The sequence below is a fragment of the Orbicella faveolata genome, unplaced genomic scaffold, assembly GCF_042242905.1.
Source record: "Orbicella faveolata isolate gen_17 unplaced genomic scaffold, um_ofav_v1 contig_13, whole genome shotgun sequence".
Classification (NCBI taxonomy): domain Eukaryota; kingdom Metazoa; phylum Cnidaria; class Anthozoa; order Scleractinia; family Merulinidae; genus Orbicella; species Orbicella faveolata.
The window spans coordinates 16,122,501-16,142,846 of NW_028301540.1; the positions used below are offsets into that span (position 1 = coordinate 16,122,501).

A 20,346-nucleotide genomic window follows, 5' to 3' on the forward strand; every position below is an offset into this window, starting at 1 on the left:
ATGATAACTCAACTGATAGCTCTACGATCAATGACGACGACATTTGGAAAAGGAACATGAGAGAGGTAAGGTTTGAAAGACCTCTTTTAGCTGAGTTTATTCTTACCTTGTTATAGAGAGCACTGTCATAATCACAATTGATCCTCATTATAGTGTTATGGTCACCAATCAATCCATACAGTCCTACTTTAAACATTTTCTCAAAGAAACAATTAAATTGTTTACTATTTAGCAAATAGATTCTATGTTGCCGTGCATCTGTTCAGTAATAGACCAAAGACAACGTGAAAATTTCGTAAGAACATCAGCCTGACCGCTCATGTGTTACTTTGTTTGTTCTCAGTCACATTTCCACATCATCTGTGATCTATTACCGAACAGACGCACGGCAATATGGAATCTATTTGTTAAATCTGTTTTATATGATTAAAAAAAAATGTTTATGACGTCATCTCTATGCTTGTCCTCCGATAGATCATCATCATAGGTAAGAACCTATCAAAATGGGAGAATAATTTGACTTATAATCCGATGTGTAATTTCACATATTTTTGTTCCGATACTAGATCCAAGGCGCCATAATCGTCTCGTCACTGTTTCAAATCGTGATTGGTTTCACTGGCCTCATTGGTATTCTTCTTCGCTTTATTGGACCGCTGACCATTGCACCTACAATCACTCTGGTGGGCGTGGCACTCTTTCATGTGGCAGCCGAACATGCGGGTTAGTTATTGAAAAATCCAGCTATTGTTTATGAGACCGGGCTCTTTTCTCTGACCAATTAAATTGACTGTTTGGTTTTTTTGTTTTTGTTTACAGGAAACCACTGGGGAATTTCAATGACGTGAGTATTTATTAGAATGTCTATTCATCTGATTTTGGCTGTGATTGTGAAGCTTTGCGTCGCCCTTTTTTGTGTTAAAAGCCAAAATATTTCCACATGTTGCATATAACATAACTATGACCATGATATAATGATTTTCTTCTTCCTTTGCTGGCGCTACTGTTTCTTTAATAAGTGCACAAAATCGTATTAACTAGACGATCCAAGAGATCGAGCGTTTACTCGGGCTTGGTATCGCAATATCAAATCGTCATCACAGCAGTTCTCGAGGCGCCAGTAGGCGCATAAGGACGTCAATATCAAATCGTACTCTACAACTATTGAGCGCCAAAAAAGAAATTGCCTGCTTGCTTTCGGTAAACAGCGTAATAGATATTTACATAATACTGGAGAGTGCTGTGTTTTGTGGAGAAAGATTTAGAAAGAATCATGCCTCATACGCATATCTCGCATACAGAGATGTCGCGCGTTTTCGGAACAGTTCGGTCCACGAATTCTACCTTGAAAGCCAGCCAAATTGAGTTCAAACTACGAAAACACTACCAAAACTCTTGAGTACTAGCGTAACGACAAATAGTCGAACACTTCAGATGTTGAAAAAGTCAAGGATATTTAACGCAGGAGTCAAGCTTAGATATTTACTATTAAAGTTGATAAACAGCTGAGAAGCTCTCCCTTTCATTATTTCGTTCTAGTGGTAAATAGACTTCTCAATTAGATTACCAGTCACCTGAATGATGATGGATGGCCTCTCAGCGTTTTCTTTCTTGAGTTTCTCTATCACAATCTCCCTGGCGCTGTGGATGACGAGTCCCATGTTGCTGGCCCGCAGGGATTTTGACCAGTGTGTTGCTGATGATGATGTTGTTTGGAGTCAGCATGGTGCTGTTAGTTCCCTCACGCTGTTTCTTGCATCAAACATTTGTGCTTGGGTACAATGGACTTTTTTCAAGTCACTTTTGAGGTCATCGATTGAGGTTCTTCTTTGAAAATTCGCCAGTACATCTGTGACCTCCAGCGGTAGAATACTCCGCCTTGCCTCGTTTTGTAGGCCTTTCATCGAGTCACGTACTCTTTGGCATTTTCCTTCACATAAAATTCAATCTTTTAAAACAACTTTGACTGACGAAACTCTTAGTCATACATAACCATGTACCGGTATGTACAAGTGCTCGAAGATCGCCAGCATAGTTTTCAAACTCTCAGGTTCGAGGTAGCCACTGCCTAAAACAGTCGTAAATTTTACCCAATCACTTGTGCTCTCATTCGTCTAGATTAGGGTTAACTTTTTTATCTCATTCAAACCAACTGGCAAACCAACTGGCACCAATTTGGTTTTCCAAAATTGGTTGGCGCTATAATTCTGTATTACATGCTCTAATCAAATTGTACCCCTTCACTTATTGATGCATTCCTCAACCAGGAACCAATCAGAAGCTACATATTTTGTTGAGTACTGTATATTTTTCTTGAGTACCTTATCCTGAATAAATATATTATAGCTATCTGTACCTCGAGTTGCTGACGGACGAAAAAAATTTCCGCCTGCAGCCCAGATATTAGAGCATTTATAACATCTACCTCGTCTATTTGATTATTCTTTACGTTAGTGCGTGTGTTTGTGTGTTCCAGGACTATCGTCTTCATAGCGCTGTTTTCCCAATACCTTACCAAGGTTGAGATTCCAGTTCTCGAATATAGCAGAGCGAGAGGTTTTCATGTTGGCCGCTACCCATTGTTCAGATTATTTCCAGTAAGTATAGCGCTTTAAACATTAAGAAATGTAATGTTGTATACTCGTTCTGAACTATCCTTGTTTCATGTGTTACGTAGGTGATTCTGGCAATTGCAGCTTCGTGGATAATTTGCGCCATCATCACTGCAGCCGGAGGGTTTCCTTCTGATCCCAGCATTCCTCAGTACATGGCGAGGATTGACGCCAGGACTGATGTGCTAAAAGAAGCCAAATGGTTCAGATTTCCGTATCCAGGTTAGTAAAAGTAACTGACGTTAAATAACTTTGCTTTCTTACGTTTGTATTGTTTAACACGTGGTGTATCTTTCCAGGTCAGTGGGGCACGCCTACGGTCAGTCTTGCAGGGGTGTTTGGGATGCTCGCTGGGGTGTTGGCGTCCATTATTGAGTCCGTGGGAGATTACTACGCCTGCGCGAGGTTATCAGGAGCACCTCCTCCGCCAAGACATGCAATCAACCGTGGAATAGGAATGGAAGGAATTGGATGTCTCTTGACGGGAGCTTTTGGTAGTGGAAATGGTACAACCTCGTACAGTGAGAACATTGGAGCCATTGGAATTACAAAGGTAGATGATTTGCACGGGTCATTTACAATGCTTGTTGCTGCTGGTATGTACGTTGTGACTGTTGCTCTTTGACGACAATGTATTTGGGTGCTTCCCTCTGTGAAGATTGCACAAGACAAGGCTATGGACAATTTCTCTTGATGGGATAAGACGGATTAGCTTGTTTAATTTTGTCATTTGGTGCCTTTGTGACAGTTCCATCTTCACTTCTGTCTTAACGCCTTTCTGTTGCTTGTCCTCATGATCGACCACAGTTCCTTATTGCTGATTTGAGCAGAGATTGCCTGCTTGACGTTTTGTTTCTGTGATCGATGTCAAGCGAAGGGTATAATCCTGAGAGACCAAGTTAAATCTTTATAATTTTGTAGTAGCATTATAATTAATTTAACTTGTCTTCGACGGTTTCCAGGGGACTAAAATGGGATTTGGTTATGTCCTTTTTCGCAAAAGAAAAAATTGGATTTACTGGGTCTGGGATTTGGATATCTTCCAGCATAATGCCTTCTTTCTCAATAGGTTGGAAGTCTTCGTGTTATCCAGTTTGGAGCTCTTGTAATGATGGTTCTTGGTGTTCTTGGTAAAATTGGCGCGTTATTCGTCAGCATTCCAGATCCCATTGTTGGTGGAGTTTTTATGGTCATGTTTGGAATGATTGCTGCAGTTGGCATCTCGAATCTGCAGTTCGCTGACATGAATTCCTCCAGAAACTTGTTCATCGTTGGATTTTCCATTGTGTTTGGATTAGCTCTGCCACATTACATGAAGACTCACCCGAACGCGATTGACACAGGTATGATTTACAGTGCTAAGTGTTGATGGCTGTTGAATCACTACAGTGCAGCAACGCCAACAACTACCTGAAACTTAAAAAAAAGTTATTCACAACCTCATCCCAACGCGATTGACACAGGTATAATATACACTGGAAGACAATAATCCCTATTGCTTTGCCTGAGTGCAAATTTCTTTTAACGACAAACTGTACACTGACTCAGAACAGAACGCCTGCTGCCAGTGGACGTTAGCAGTTACTTGCAATGACTTACAAACGAGTTATTCGCGACCTCAACAAACCAACCTTCAAGCCTGACCAACTGAACTTTGACTCACAGTAGAAGGATCCAAATTTATTTTGAAAGACCAATCACTGGAAACTACTGTAGCTTAACTCGAGTCTTTAAAAGGACCAGTAATTTCGTCAATTTCAAGGACCAGACTTGGGCTGATAAATAACTTTGTCCTACATTATTATGATAGCCACCGATCAGCTAAGGTTGCTAAAAAGTATACATTTACTTTGAGTTAAAACAATGTAAAATTCATTTTGTTGTTGTTGCTTTTTTGTTTTAGCCTTGCATATATAGTATTTTATTAGAATAACAAATATCGAAGGCACCTTTTTTAGTGTAGGGTGATTCCAAAAATGAATTATCCACGTAGAGTAGGTGTAAATGGCAAGAGTTTTTCGCTTGCCCAAATTTTCCATAACAATCAACATGCTCCTGTTCCTGAATAGGTTGCTGGGCAATTTACATTGCATTTATTATAATGCCTAGCTCACTGAGTGGGCAAGATAAACCAAATCCTGCGCTGTGATTGGCTACCCGATTGGGCAAGATGGCGTTATCTTGCCTGCTCAGGATCTTGTGCTGTGTCCCGCAAAAAAAATTGTTCTTTATCCCCTATAATAAATCCTGTATTGACCAAGCTTGTTTGGTCAAGATGGCTGGATATTCTCGTTCTTTCTTTTTTTCCGTCCCGGTCCATAAATACGCAAAAAAAAAAATATCCAGCGATCTTGACCTTACGCTTGGCCAACAACCCTTATTTATGGGCTTATAAGACCTTATAACTGAACTTTAACGACATATATCTTAAACAGGAGTTTCAGAAATCGACCAGATACTGACGGTCCTGTTCTCAACAAGCATGGCAGTGGGTTGTATCGTTGCATTGATTCTGGACAACACCATTCCTGGTACCATTGAGGAACGCGGGCTCAAGGCTTGGAGGCAACACCTGTCAGATGACAGTGACGAGTTTCGAACAGCTTCTATTAAAGTCTATGATCTGCCGTTTGGTCTCAATCGCATCAGTGACTACAAAGTGGCTAAGTATTTGCCTTTTCTGCCGTACAACAATGATCGCTCGCCAGCAGCCGATGTGGAGCTAAATCGATGGCGTTGCTGCTAAGCTGTAGAATATGTGAGAATTTTAACGCGTTTACAAGAGTGAGAACCTTAACTTTTAGTTAGCTGAGTAATGTCTATAATAATGTACATTATCGCATAGACACGTGTTTTATTCAAATACACTACCCACAAAACTCGTACGAAATTACATCTGGAAAGCAAGTGGAGTATTTTCCAAATCCTCCCTGGTGAGGTTATTGGTGACGTCTTTTCTAGCTTTTTCACGGTTGTTTGTGCAATCAGTCAGTTTGTCTAAATAATAAATAGAAAATTGCACTGTCGTTTGAAGAAATGAATCTTATTTTCTTGTGTTACAAGCAATATCTTACTCACTCGCTGCACGCTGACCCTAAGTTAGTCAGATAGAAAGCCATATATCGACCACTACTTTAATTTGTCATACAGACAATTATACAAGCTACGATATTGAAGAGACATTTAGAAAGGAAATAAACGAATGTTACTGCTACTGTTGTTGCTGTTGTTGTTATTTGTTGCTCTTGTTAATTTGATGCTAAGATTGTTAGATGTACATGTGATAGCATGACCATTGCATGGGATAAACACAAATGAGTCTTCTTTCGGTGGTGGATAAATAGTTCTAATTTTTACCGCTTTAACCTTCGATCGGCTTCTTGTTCTTGGCTTTTTTCTCCTACCAAGTAAGGCAAGACCCCTCCCTTGATCTTCTTACTACTGGGTTTTGATATACACACAGCTGACTTAAACCGAAAACATTTAAAAGTCGAAAAACTATTTATTATTATTATTATTATTATTATTATTATCATTATTATTATTATTGATACAGCATGAACTACAATAGGACAATTAAAGGAGATACAAAAGATAATACAGAAGGTAATGGTGTGTGTTACAAAAAAAGTACGAAAAAGAAAAGAATTACAAACTAATTCAAAGTACAACATTTTAAGTAGGAAACAATTACTACATTAAGAATGAATTAAATTAATTAAGAATTAATTAAATTAATTAATAACTTAACTAAGTAAGTAAAATGAAAAAAAACTCCAATAAAGTTTTTCCACTTTTTGTTGAAATTGTCAGAGGTTTTATTTTTAACTGCTATTTGTTGTGAAGTATTTAATTTGTTCTTAAGTAAAGAAGGAAAGCCGTCAAAGGGTACATCATCGCTGTCTTGGATAGTGCAAAAGATATAATACGTGGCCACCAAGGTGACATAGTTTAAAATGTATTTTGATTCTGTGGTGTTATCATGCCAGCCAAAAAGGATATTACGTTCGGTGAGAGTTATTATGTTTTTATGTTTTTCAAACCACCAAGTTTGAAATGCAGACCAGAAATTGGAAATTACAGAACAAAGGTAAAATAAGTGAGGCAATGTTTGCGGTTGCATTTTGCATAGCTGACAGATTTCAGAATCACATAGCTTCATACGGAAAAGGGAATGCCTAGTTGGAAGTATGTTGTGGATAATTTTATATTGAAAAATTTGAAGCTTTGTTTCGAACGTGGTAACAAAGGGAAGGTTATAAACTTTCTTTAAGCATTCTTTCGAGAAACCATATTGTAGTAATTTTGGTTCAGCAGTTAGGGGTTGGAAGTAGTGGTCTATAATTGCTGCATAGACAGCGCAGGTGGTGAAATTCTTAGACAGAGGAGGTTCTTGTGACGCGTTGACATTTTCAATTGTGATTTCTGTGCGTCTGATTGTGCGTCTCCAGCTTGGTGGAATGGCGCTTATTAAACCATAGTAGGCTGTAAACGGGACATGTAGCTGAAAGATTCGTTGAAATTTGTCATGTGATAAGAAGTTAAAATTTTCGTCAAGCAGGTCATTTATATACATGATTCCAGTTCGCTGCCATTGTTTTAAATAGATCATCTGTTTATCTATTAAAATGTTTTTATTGTTCCAGATAATTTCGTTTTGTTTGTGTGTATTGTCTTCTAATATAATGGGTTTGTTTTCTTGCCAGTACTTTAATATTGCGTTGTAGAAGGGTGGTACATTATTCAAATTCAGTAACTTAACATCATATCTACAGTTTAGTAAGAAAGAAAGACCGCCGTGTTCCCCGAAGAAATGAAAAACTATTTTTACTTGTAACAATATTTCTTACTTGTTATACTGTGATTTCATTTGAATAATTGGAATATGCAGAACAAGTTTTTCAGAGGAAAAAAAATGAAAAGAAAAGAATATCGGAAGTTTTGTAAGGAATCGTATTCACTGTCTGTTCGTTGCTAAAAGGAAGATCGATTCTAGTCCTTGTTGTTCGTTTTTTTCCCAGCTCTTGATTACGAGATATGCAGTTTCCATTGACAGAGCGATAGCGAAGAGCTCAAAAGACGGAGAGAAAAGACGAATAAAACGAGCAAACTTTGGTAAATGTAAGTTCAACGCAATCAAAGCACCAGCTGAATAAGAAATTAAGACGTTTTTGCAAATTCAGAAGTAAAACATACTCAATACAAACCTAAGAGCGACTTTAAAACGCCTGTAAGAAATTCTAAATTTTAAATCTTTAAATTTGTTAGTCAATAAAATATGCTAAGGAAATTGAAAACATACCTGTCAGTGAGTTCCTCCTTCTTCTGATCAAATGCTTCATCCTATACTTCGCAAGCAAAATGGCAGCGACCACGACCGGGCTACATTAATAAAGCGACTTTCAGCGAAATGAAGTTTCCTTGTTGGCCATAAAATAAACATCTTATTAGCCGAGCTTGGTCGGTCTGGATGGGAGAATCTTGAACTCGGTCGTGAATGCAGACCTCAGCAATGTTCGGTTCGTTCCGTCTGTACTCACGACCCTCCCATACAGACCGACCAAGCTCTGTTATTGAGATGTCTATGTCATGGCCAAACGATTAATGAGAACTAAATAAATTTATCAATGAACAGTCACTTACAGCCGTTTTCACTTGAGTGTCGAAAAGTAACTGGTTTTGCATTTCTACGCTGCATGATTGGCTTAAACCACTCGCACCACTTTTTCATCCAGTCAGAGAAAGAACCAAAATCAATTGTGACTCGGTCGCACGTGTTTTACCGTGCTTCGCATCAGCTACAACTATTACTTCGAGACTTGATTGACATATGGGATTGTATGTGTCCTTTCGGATTGGCTAAAGAAATTATTTAAATTTTGGTTTTACGACAATCATTTGAAAAAAAACATATACCAAAAACCATATACCAACGCTGTTTACATTAATATTTTGTCTCCGAGGATTTGTTTGTCCAACTTTTGACCCTTTGCGAGGAACGAAGAATTTCTCTGCGATCTTCTCTCAAAAATAAAAACCCTTCCACAGATTACAACTGATTACTTGAATGTCAACACTGCAACTCTCACAGTTCTTCCAAGATCGATGGAAGAGGATTTTGCCACCGAATCGCCAAGGGCAACAGGCTGTTTAAAGGTAAAAAATATATACCATAAGATTTCCTAAATTGTAAAGTGAAAAAAGAAACGATTTTAAGGTCTAATGTAACAGGGACTTATTATAAAGCCACACGAGAAAACTGCAGTCGACTTATCTCCGGCGGCACGCACTGTACTGCTCACGCGAATTCTCATTGGTTAGAAACCTTCCAACGGGCCTTCCATACTTATCTAAAAAAAAGAGTGTCACGATAACTTTAAATAAGTGGCGTGATGTCAATTGACTACAAATATTCCTGGGTCACCGCCTCTGAATCTTACGTAACCAAGCCTGCCTAATTCTAGCAGATCAAGGAGAGGCGTCGAATTGTGCACGAATTAAAGGAAAGAGAGAGAGAGCAATGTCACCACAAGAGATTAAGGTAACCCAAGCAAAAATGCACCACGACACCGTCAATACTTTACACACTCTTTAAAAACCTGAAGAATTTCGGTTCTTGTCTAGCCAGGGGCACCCAACGGATCGTTTAGGTAAATTATCAGTTCGGAAGGCCTTTAATCCCCTCTGATTTTCTTAAGAGAATTGTCACCTCGAACTTTCGTGATATGAGAAATTTAATGTCTGTTGTTTTCGTATTGTTAAAAATGTCGTTTTGGGTACCGAAAAAAGGTCAGCTATCATTCTCGGAAAGGCGATAAGACCTAAGGTTTTCGGGAAATGGACAAAAAAGCCCTAATAAATTCGAGAATACTCAAGTTCCCCTAGAATAACCGGACAGATAATTTTTTTTTAGCGCAACCTAGAATTAACCTACGGAGCTTTAAAAGTGCTCCAGATAGCCTAAAACAGCGTTTAAAAGCATTCGAGAGAAAACGGTCGTTGGGTGCCCCTGTCTAGCGCTGAAAGTTCACACAAGGCAATCGGTTTGAGGTTATTGTTTCGGCCGCCGGATCAAAATCGAATCAACGAGGTCTGTGGCTAAGAGATCACAACATCTAGACTGGGGATGAAGGTCCCGCGGATTTTGTGATTCTTTTTAAGTGCGGCTACCTGACAAACTGCGCTAAACTTAAATTTTACATAAATAATGTAGACGAGTTTTGAATGGAACACATGCTCCAGCAGTATCATCTGGTTCTGACCTTCCGAACCGGCGTTCGAGTCACGCGAACAGGGACAAACTTTTCCTTCTGTCGAAATCAACATTGCAACTGAAATACTGTTTTGTCGGTGTCTTCTTTAAACTCCAACTTGCAAATTCTCTGAATGGAATGTTTTTATAAGGCGAGTTGAACCTGCAAATCCAGTACAAAAGATAAGGGAAGATCTATTGATGAGACGATATCAAAATTTTCTTCCGATCAAATTACAAAATTAATACCAAGGGCTAAACTTATCTTGATGCATTACAAAGCCGAGTTTGTTGGGGAAACAAGGACTAGTCGATCACTTTTGAATTTTAAATTTAAAGGATTCATCCACGAGGAGATATCTTATGTTGGCATCGACTAACAAATTTCAGCAGCTTTTTGACTCTATCATGGGAGGCAAAATTACGCTTCAACCCTAACCCTAATCCCGGGGTATATTGCTGCGTTTTACAGTGAAGAGGCTCACAAAACAAGGACGACACTGTCTTCAAGAATACGGTAACAAAATCCTAGATTTCTTTCATAAAGACTGATATTTTTGAGTAAACCAGCGGTACTTCCTCACTTAAACACTGGTTGAGTGCCACTTCACCCTTGCCCCTCAATCAAGACAGCAAAGGGCACTCGGTCTCTGGGCCTAATTTGCCAGTGCCTTCCTCTGGACACGAAGGACTGTTTCCACAAGTGCATTTTTCTTCAAAAAACTCATTACTCGAAGTTAGGGAGGAAAAAACGTTTTGCAAAGCTTTGGTAAATTTTAGAAGTCATTATCAATAAAAATTTCCTCTCTAAATTATTTGCATTCTCTCTCCTGGTTTGAAGATGTCTGAACACGGAGTTCAACCACAATCCCAGAAGAAAAGAAGACCTCTTGGTTTATCTTACCTTATCGACGAGAATCCACCATGGCACGTCTGCTTATTGCTGGGTTTCCAGGTAAGAGCAGTGAATATATTTCCTATTTTTCTTCCCCGTTTTCAGTTGGATTACTCCTTTATTACTATTCAGACAGCTTTTTTTTTTTTTTTTTGGAATCTCTTTCACTGGGTTTTTGTCTCTGTGCGTACATCTGTTTGAGTCTGTGGAATAAATATTCGCGGCACGATGAAAGTCCCCAGCTTCCCAAAATCTTTGTAGCATAGACCTGATTTACACCGATCGGTGAACTCGGTCCGCGTGAGGAAGTCTCTGTCGGCTCACGCTCAAAGCGAAAGAAGAAAAAAACCCGAGAAGAACTTAAAGTAGAACATGAACTGGGCTCGGCATTCGGTATTTGGTCACTTTACAACTTTACTTGGCTTTCAATCCACGCTCAAGTTTATATATTTTAGACCTGAAAGAGAGTTGTTACCAAGAGTCTTGTTATAGTTAGATGCGCTGTTACGTTACATGTACAAGGGCTGTGAAATCACTTGGAGCTACTTGGCTGCGACACTAACTTTGTGACGGAACACTATTTGCTTGTGATTAGAATACTGGTTTGAATTTAATATATGGTCCGAATTTTTAATGTATAGCAAAATGGGTGTCGTCAAAACAAGGAACGTGAAAACAATCCGAAACAAGACTGAACACTAGAAAAAAAAAAAATAAATATATAGGTAGAAGTAAACTCAAGTAGTTCAACTCCTGTTTGAAGCGGTTAGCTTTCAGTTGTTGAAAAGCATTGGCGGCATTTATTTTTCAGTTCATAGAAATAATCTAAATGTTATTTGCTGTTCCTCATTTTTCGGAATGTTCCATACTCCTGGTTTTATTGACCGCCCGTCAAAATAACCAAACTGAGGGAAACACCAATATATAATCAATGCCGTAGCTGCGAAAATTCTGAACCCGCGGGAGAACTCCCATATAAAAAGGACGGAGGAACTCGTGGTACCCCTTGGGGATTAAAAACGCGCTTTTGGTACCTCTTAGGGTGTTCAGCCTCAAAAGGTCCACAGCGGCAGCTTTTGCGGTTCCTTTTATGGTATTGAGCCGAAGAAAATATGACAGGAGATAATGTGTTGTTTTAGATTTGGTACCTGTTTGGGATGAAAAACATCTCAAGCCAATCCCACAAAACTTGGCACCTCTTAGGGTTTCTTTTCCAAATTTCCGACGAGTACTCCCTTCCTTTTTATATGGGAGTGCCTCCCCGCCGGGGCTGAAGCCTCCATGTGTGTCCTAACATTGTTTTCCTTCTTACAGCATTACCTGACGATGGTGGGTGGAACATTGTCAATTCCCTTCATCCTGAGTGGTCCAATGTGCTTTGCGAACAACACGCTTGTCATCAGTGAAGTACTGAGCACAATATTCTTCGTTTCTGGTCTTGTGACGTTTCTACAGTGTACGTTTGGAGTCAGGTATTGAAATCATGAACTATTCATTTCTTAATAATCACGACCAAGACCTCGGTCATTTGCTGTTAACCGGTGTTTGTGCGCTAATCAGGAAGCTATAAATGCAATGGCGCAAGGTTGAGTATTTACAAAATGCATGCAATATTGACACCAAAATTAAAAGGTTATTGTTAACCAAAAATGCTTCCAAGGAGTTACAGTCGTTTCATTAATGACGTTGATGATTACAAAGATGTAATTGGACTTATCGTTTACCCTCTTCGAGGGTGAATAAGCATAAAATAACAATATCATTTACCAGATTGTAATGTTGACATACCAACAGGCTCCCCATCGTACAAGGAGGAACGTTTTCTTTCATTACTCCGACATTTGCCATCTTGTCACTGCCACAGTGGACTTGTAACAAATCTGAAGGTCAGTTTCAATGGTTTCCGTGGCAAACTGTGAGAAATCCTGTGAAGCGATGAAACAAGCACATGAATGCGTTGAGAGAATGCAAATGCAATATTAGACTGAAGAATGAGTACACGAGGGAGTTACAGCACTTCTCGTGATTTGGATTAGAAAAGAAATCCTCTCAGCGGAAACTCTTGCACTTTCTGTATTAACGACGACGTGCTGTACATGTTCCTGCTTACCGACTCAGAGTAGCGTTCCACATTCTATATGTAACCGACAAGGCCAGTGTTAATAAAGGCCACACTTCGACACACTAGACAGATGATGTTAAATCCTGCAAGTTATTTAAAAAAATCTGAGCTAATCGCCCTATTGCACCCAGCTTTTTCTAGACGTTTTTCTAGTTGTTTTTGTAGACTGCATTGCACGTGTCTCCATTTAGATTCGTAATTAATTCACGTTCGTTTTTGCTATTTTAAGAATATGCAGGTAACTCAACTGAAAGCTCGTCAATAAACAACGATGAAATTTGGAAACCTCAAATGAGAGAGGTAAGGTTTGAAAATGCCGTTTTGGAAGTTTATTTTGACTTTGTTACAGTAACTTCCATGTAGTTTTCATTTATTCTTGTCAAACTGACATCAATTGTTGCTACCAAAGCGTCCGTATATTTACATTTTGTCAAATAAAAAGCAAAATCCCTTACTGTTGAAAACGTATGCTAGATCCAAGGCGCCATAATGGTCGCGTCGCTGTTTCAAGTCGCTATCGGTTTCACTGGCCTCATTGGGTTTCTTCTTCGCTTCATTGGACCGCTGACCATTGCTCCTACGATCACTTTGGTGGGCGTGGCACTCTTCCACCTGGGTGCAGAACACTCAGGTAAAAGTTGACTGAGTAATTCAATTCATGTTTGTCACATTTCTTTTCAATTATTTATTTATTTTTTTCATTTTAAAGGAAATCACTGGGGAATTTCAATGACGTGAGTATTAAAAAAAGTGCCCTTTTCATCAGTTCTTGCCTCTATTGACAAGACTTTGGATTTCCTATTCTGGATCTGCTTAAAGTAAACATCTTTTTGTGGATTAGTTAGATTTAGTTCTCATTGACCGACGAAGTTAGGTTAATAAGATGTTTATTAGATGGCCAAGCAAAAACTGAGACTTCAATTAGCTGAAAGTCGCTTAATGTACGCCGTTCTTCGGCCATTTGAAGAACTAGCATGACGAATTAACATGACAAATTTGGTCAGAAGAAGATCGAACTCACTGACACTATGTTTTTTCTTTTATTTTTTTATTTCTCTAGCTCCTTTTATTGACTGGAAGATAAAGTCGATCTTAGTCTTGTATTGAGCTCCTTTTACTTCTGGACTCGCAAGAGCTTCTCAATTTTATAATCAGCTGGTGTTTCGATTCCTGAGTTGAACTTACATTTACCAAAGTTTGCTCGTTTAATTTTACCTCTTTTTTGATTTTCGTCGTTTAGGCTCATTTAGTATATTTAGCAGAACCAAACCAAATGATTGGACTGTGTATGTTATCCAGTCATATTTGTGAGTTTCGTAGTTCCCAGTCCCTTCGAGACATGGCCATGTAATAAAATATCATTGTAACTATGTCCAAAAATATAATGCGTCTAGTACTTTGTGCAACTGCTTTAATTGTCTTGAATAATTCAATAAATTATCAACATCTCCAGCCACGAAAGGAACATGTATTCCTTCTTACATCTTTTGTGCGTGCATTTGTGTGTTTCAGGACTATCGTCTTAATAGTACTGTTTTCACAGTACCTTACCAAGATTGAGATCCCAGTGCCCGGATATAGCAAAGAACGGGGAGGTTTTTATGTTGGCCGCTTTCCATTATTCAGGTTATTTCCAGTGAGTATAGGTTGATATTCAATGACGTTGTTATTTGCATCTTTCTCGATCACTCTTCCATACATTTAACGTTTCGCATTTTTTGTCACACAGGTGATCTTCGCAATCGTAGTATCGTGGATTATTTGTGCAATCATCACTGCAGCGGGAGGTTTTCCCTCTGATCCCAGCAGTCCTCAGTACATGGCAAGAGCTGACGCCAGGGCTGCGGTGTTGAAAGAGGCCAAATGGTTCAGAGTTCCATATCCAGGTTAATTACAGTCGTTATCGTCAAATGCTATTTCTTCGTTCTATGTTGCTAGTATATTTCTAACACACGTTACATTTTGGTCGCTTTCCAGGTCAGTGGGGAATGCCTACGGTCAGCGCCGCGGGGGTGTTTGGGATGCTTGCAGGAGTGCTGGCCTCGATTATTGAATCTGTGGGAGACTACTACGCCTGCGCGAGGTTATCAGGAGCACCTCCACCCCCAAAACACGCAATCAACCGTGGAGTTGGAATGGAAGGAATTGGATGCCTCTTGACGGGAGCTTTTGGAAGTGGATGCGGCACAACCTCGTTCAGTGAAAACATTGGAGCCATCGGAATCACGAAGGTAGGCAATTTATACTGGTTATTTGCCATGTTTGTTTTGCTGTGTATTTTGTTGCTGTTTGTTGTCACGATTTATCCAATAGTGGCAAAAATACAATAGTAAATTGGGTAAATTATCTGTTAAGACTTTTTGTGACAGGGTTCTCCACTATCCACTATCTTTGTTGGTAGGATAAAAAAGATCAGCCTGTTAGATAAGAGAAGTTTTAAAAGTACGGCGTTTACGACAAACGACAAAAATGAAACTTTTGCCATCTGAACAGTGGAGTGAAAATATTTGTATTTGCGGAGAATAATAGGAATCGTCTTTCTACTTTTGTGCGAATCACCCAAGGACTAGAAGAAAAGAACAAAAAAATCAGAGGTTATCCTTGCCGTTTGCCGTTTGCCGGAAACGTCATGCTATTTTGTTATTTTGAGCCTCCAACAAACAAAGCCGGGTTTTGTGACCACTTCTTCTCCACTTGTGTCTCGTGAAGTCTGCCTGAACGGAGGCGATGTTGGCTGTCTTCAATTATTTAGCTCTTATTAAACGAGCAGGAGTTCTGTATAGGAGAATCTTGACCGAGGTCAAGAGTACACACGACCGAGGTCAAGATTCTCCCATACAGACCGACTAAGCTCGGATAACAAAATATAATTTATTATATGGCGGACAACTCGTTTAATGTAACTGGTTTGTACTAACTGACATTTCGCTTGCGAACGGCGATGAGCTGTACTTAATTCTTAATTTTGCTCGTCTTCTTTATTTTTTTTTTTTTCTCATCAGGCTTTCTGGCACTTCAATAAATAACTATCGTTCGATGAAAGTAGTCAATGTTTTTGTATTTTAGATTGCAACTTTTTCACCGCAAAACATTACCGGTCTAAATGCCGGTCTAGGGAAAATCTTGACTGCTTTCAATTTCGATTTCAGCCAATCAAATTCGTGAATTCGGTAGTTACCAATCCTTGTGAGACACAGCCATATAATAAAGGTACTTCTTGCCTGTAAAAGTCTTACAGATTGTTTGAGATTTTCTTTTTGTTGAGCTGTTTAACGTTTTAGTTCTTATATCAATAGACCAATTTCGATATATTAAAAATGAGCCTAAAACAATAGACCTCAGTATGGGGCTCTGGGGAATAACTACAGCGTTTGTGAGGTTCATTCCCCAGAGCCTCGTGCTGAGGTCTATTGTTTTAGGCTGAATTTTAATATATCGAAATTAGTCTATTTAAAGAGTACACTTTTGTCAAACCAGGTTAAATCTATGTAATATTAGGTTGGAAGTCTTCGTGTCATCCAGTTTGGAGCTCTTGTAATGATGGTTGTTGGTGTTCTTGGTAAAATTGGCGCGTTATTCGTCAGCATTCCAGATCCCATTGTTGGTGGAGTTTTCATGGTCATGTTTGGAATGGTCGCTGCAGTTGGTATCTCGAATCTGCAGTTCGCTGACATGAATTCCTCCAGAAACTTGTTCATCGTTGGATTTTCCATTGTGTTTGGATTAGCTCTGCCACATTACATGAACGGTCATCCCAACGCAATTGACACAGGTATAATTTACACTGGAAGACATTAATCCTTATTGCTTTGCCTGAGTGCAAATTTCTTTTAACGACAAACGGTACACTGACTCAGAACAGAACGCCTGCTGACATGAATTCCTCCAGAAACTTGTTCATTGTTGCATTTTCCATTGTGTTTGGATCACCCACATTGCATGGAAAATCATCCCAACGCGATTGAGACAGGTATGATTTTCAACGCAAGAAGTTAAAGTGCCCATAATGTCAAAACTTTTTTTTCCGTCATCTAATTCTACATTTCACCTAATGAACTTCCGCGAAAAAATGTTTCGATTTGGATAAAACGCAATTTTTTTACGAATCTTTACAAAGTTCAAAATTCTATTTTCTTGCGGTCGACCCTGTCGCTGATCACAAGAATAACGTGCTCAAAATGGCCACGTGACTGATGCCTGTGACGTAGGTTCAGGAACCTACGATGAAGACTGATGTTGTTTTCTGGATCATTAACGTTGTTACAAAGAGCGGTAACGCACCTTTCCGGTATTTTCAACTAAATGTAGACAACTCTGAAGCAAAATTTCCACTTGTTTTCCAGTCAGATAAGTCATGACCCAAATCACGTGTTCCTGAACCTACGTCACGACTCACTTCAAACCGAGGAAGACTGGTGCGAATGGTGGGCCAAAATGGCGGCAAATTTGAACGTCTTTAAAAACTTATAAAAAAATTGCATTTTATCCAAATCGAAAAATTTTTTCGCAGAAGTTCATAAGGTGAAATGTAGAATTAGATGAGCGAAAAAAAATTGACATTATGGGCACTTTAATCTTGCATTACTTGTAGTACAATGCGTGAAAACTAAGATAACTGGCAGACTCAATTGAATAGGGGCAATAAACCTGCCAACCTGTTCCACTAACTCCCTGCAATGAACGAGGGACTATTCAAAATCTCAAAACTGATCAACGATCTCTGAGTACAAGCAGAGCCGACCAAACTGGTAAAAATTGACCCACAACTGAAAGTAACTCCAAACAGAGTCTTAACAGACAATGAGGGAGTCCATTCTAAGGATCACACTTGACTTTAAAGACTGACAAATGTTCTTCACATAACTCATCAACAACAATCCTTTCCATGACCACAATCAACCAGATGATTACATTTTAATAGACGAACAAAATATATGTTACCTAGGAGTTCAAACCACTGACACTTTACTTACCTAAGGTCATCCCCAGTATCGCATTGCGCATCCCTACTGCGCATAATTTCACACGTGATCAGCGCGCGCGCATTAAAAAATGGCGGCTTTTTCTTTACGGCGGGACCTCGCCATAGAGGTAAATCGTCATTTTCTCGCAAACGAGTGTGGTGACCTATCATTTATTTCTAGTGTTTTGAATTGAGTAATAAATTTCTTTGTGTAAAATAAATATGGACCAATTCTCAGTGTAGAACAAAAATCAATCGTCGGAAACGTGAATTTAGCGGCAATGGTGACTACAATCATGGCGCTATTATAAGTATTTCTTGGGTATAAACAAGGTGCTGTTGCTCCTAAACGAACAAGGAGACCCCTCATTTTTATTTCAAAATTTAAGTTCTTATAATACAAACAATCAATAGGCAAAGTTTCAAAAAATCTAAGTGCAGGTTGTATTTCAGTGGAATGACCTTAAGGACGTTTGCGCTAATTGTTTCTGCGCATTTTTACTGCGCATGCAAATTCAAATGCCACGTTATGCCACGTCATGCATGAGAGCGGGCGCTCTAATAAGCAATAATAGGGCAGATGGCCATTGCTATAGCTTTGCCTGGATTTAACGATCCTGGACGTTCGGTGACACCTACTTTTTTTCCAGAAACAGATTTTATTTACAATTATCTCCACATTGTCCAAAAATGAACAAAATATCAATGTGGGAAGTTAGAACATTTCTGTCCACGGGATATTGAATCCTGCCATCTTGCAGCTGCAAGGCGCGTGAAACTATGGTCGCTAAATGCGATCTTGTTCTTTATGAACCTCACCAGTTGACTAAATTCCCTTAATAGTACACTTAAAAAAAATATTTGGCTGAGAACATTTTACTTCAAAGATCAAACTAAAATATTTTGGGGCTTACAGACACTGTGGCCTTATTCGCAAACGAAGCCCGATTTTTTTTTAGATTTAGGGTGTTCTTCCGGGCATTTCTCTCCAAAACGAAGTCGGTGACCCCCATTTTTTTTTTTTTTTTTTACATTTCTAACATGACTAACTCATCATCTTACAGTGGTAAAAGTCTCAGAAAAAAATCGATGTTGGAAAATTTTCGCGCGAACGTCCTCAAATTGATCGCCGACTTTTCTTGTAGTCTGAGGCATATAACAGTTTTAAGAGTAATTAAACTGCAAACCCGTTGCTGTAGAGAAGGTGAAGATGCCAAAGCCGGCATCGTACAGCAAAAGGTTTACTTATATGAGCCTATAACAGAAAAATAGTGTCATGTATGTTTTAATAGGTGTTTCAGAAATCGACCAGATTGTCTCTGTCCTTTTGAAGACAAGCATGGCAGTGGGTTGTATTGTTGCATTGATTCTGGACAACACCATTCCTGGTACCATTGAGGAACGCGGGCTCAAGGCTTGGAGGCAACATCTGTCAGATGACAGTGACGAGTTTCAAACAGCTTCTATTAAGGTCTATGATCTGCCGTTTGGTCTCAATCGCATCAGTAACTACAAAGTGGCCAAGTATTTGCCTTTCCTGCCGTACAACGACAACGACAAGGACCGTTTGCCAACAGCCGATATGGAGCTTTCTAGGTCTTAACTGTTACTGATTGCAACTTTTGACAGTCTTGACGAATGAGACACGTTGTTACTATTTTGCAGAATAATGTCTTGTAAAATATATGAGACAGTAAAAGTGGCTAGTTAGCAAGGCAAACGGGATACAGTAGAACCCTGGCTGTTCTAACCTGACCGCTAACGGATATAATTAAAATGTCACCTTTTTAACAGCTATTTAACACGTAATTAGCCTCATTAATTGCCTAGTACGGTTTTCATTGGAGTGTCGAAGAGTAATTAGTTTCGCATTAGTACGCTACACGATTGGGTTAAAAGAAAACTCGCAGCAGTTGTTGATCCAATCAGAAGTAAAACCAAAACCGATCGTGACTCGATCGTTCGCACACATTTTTCTGGGCTTTGCTTCAGCTACACAGAATTGCTTCGAGTTTTCACAGTTCATTGGATTGTTTTTGTCTTTTGCGATTGGCTAGAGCGATTACTTTTGTTTTGGTTTTAAAATGTTCAGTTGAAAACCGCTGTAATGACTGGCTTAGCTATTCTATTCTCATCAAAGGCTGTTATAACGGAATGGTCGTCAGGCAGGTCAGTTCAACTGTTTCACTGGCCCAGTTAGAAATGTAATCAGATCATCAGTGAGTGATCAACGTTTTGTCAAAGTCGATGGCATATAGGCTTATTCGAGGCGTATATATTTTCGTTTGAAATCACAATGCCTTTCCCAACTCGAATTTAGTTCTAAAAATGACCTTTCACTGCTAGGCTATTTAGACACATTTGAGTGTATAACACAATAGCAAATTGTGGTTATGCCTACATTGACCAAATCAAGTGAAAATGCTGACGTCAGCATGTTCAATAAAACCAGTTCATTCTTGTTATATGACTTGTTAGCGATGCCTCTATATCCGTAATTGT

The 20,346-nt window shown here is 39.1% G+C and overlaps 2 pseudogenes across 2 annotated transcripts in view; both read left to right on the top strand.

The window, feature by feature from the left end:
- LOC110055368 (solute carrier family 23 member 2-like) overlaps positions 1-5,826 on the top strand; it is a 17,151-nt pseudogene extending 11,325 nt beyond the window's left edge. Inside the window, exons 6-13 of the transcript XR_016206024.1 lie at positions 1-65; positions 567-723; positions 820-844; positions 2,477-2,597; positions 2,678-2,834; positions 2,912-3,165; positions 3,682-3,955; positions 5,048-5,826. The exon at positions 1-65 is cut by the window's left edge and continues 3 nt beyond it. The product of XR_016206024.1 is annotated as a solute carrier family 23 member 2-like (transcript). The remainder of the gene's footprint in view (positions 66-566; positions 724-819; positions 845-2,476; positions 2,598-2,677; positions 2,835-2,911; positions 3,166-3,681; positions 3,956-5,047) is intronic.
- Positions 5,827-9,060: 3,234 nt separating this feature from the next.
- Positions 9,061-19,641, top strand: LOC110055473 (solute carrier family 23 member 2-like; annotated as a pseudogene). The gene is made up of 11 exons (XR_016206023.1): positions 9,061-9,153; positions 10,706-10,819; positions 12,074-12,231; positions 12,554-12,645; positions 13,111-13,181; positions 13,356-13,615; positions 14,394-14,517; positions 14,611-14,767; positions 14,859-15,112; positions 16,380-16,653; positions 19,137-19,641. The product of XR_016206023.1 is annotated as a solute carrier family 23 member 2-like (transcript).
- Positions 19,642-20,346: the final 705 nt, after the last annotated feature.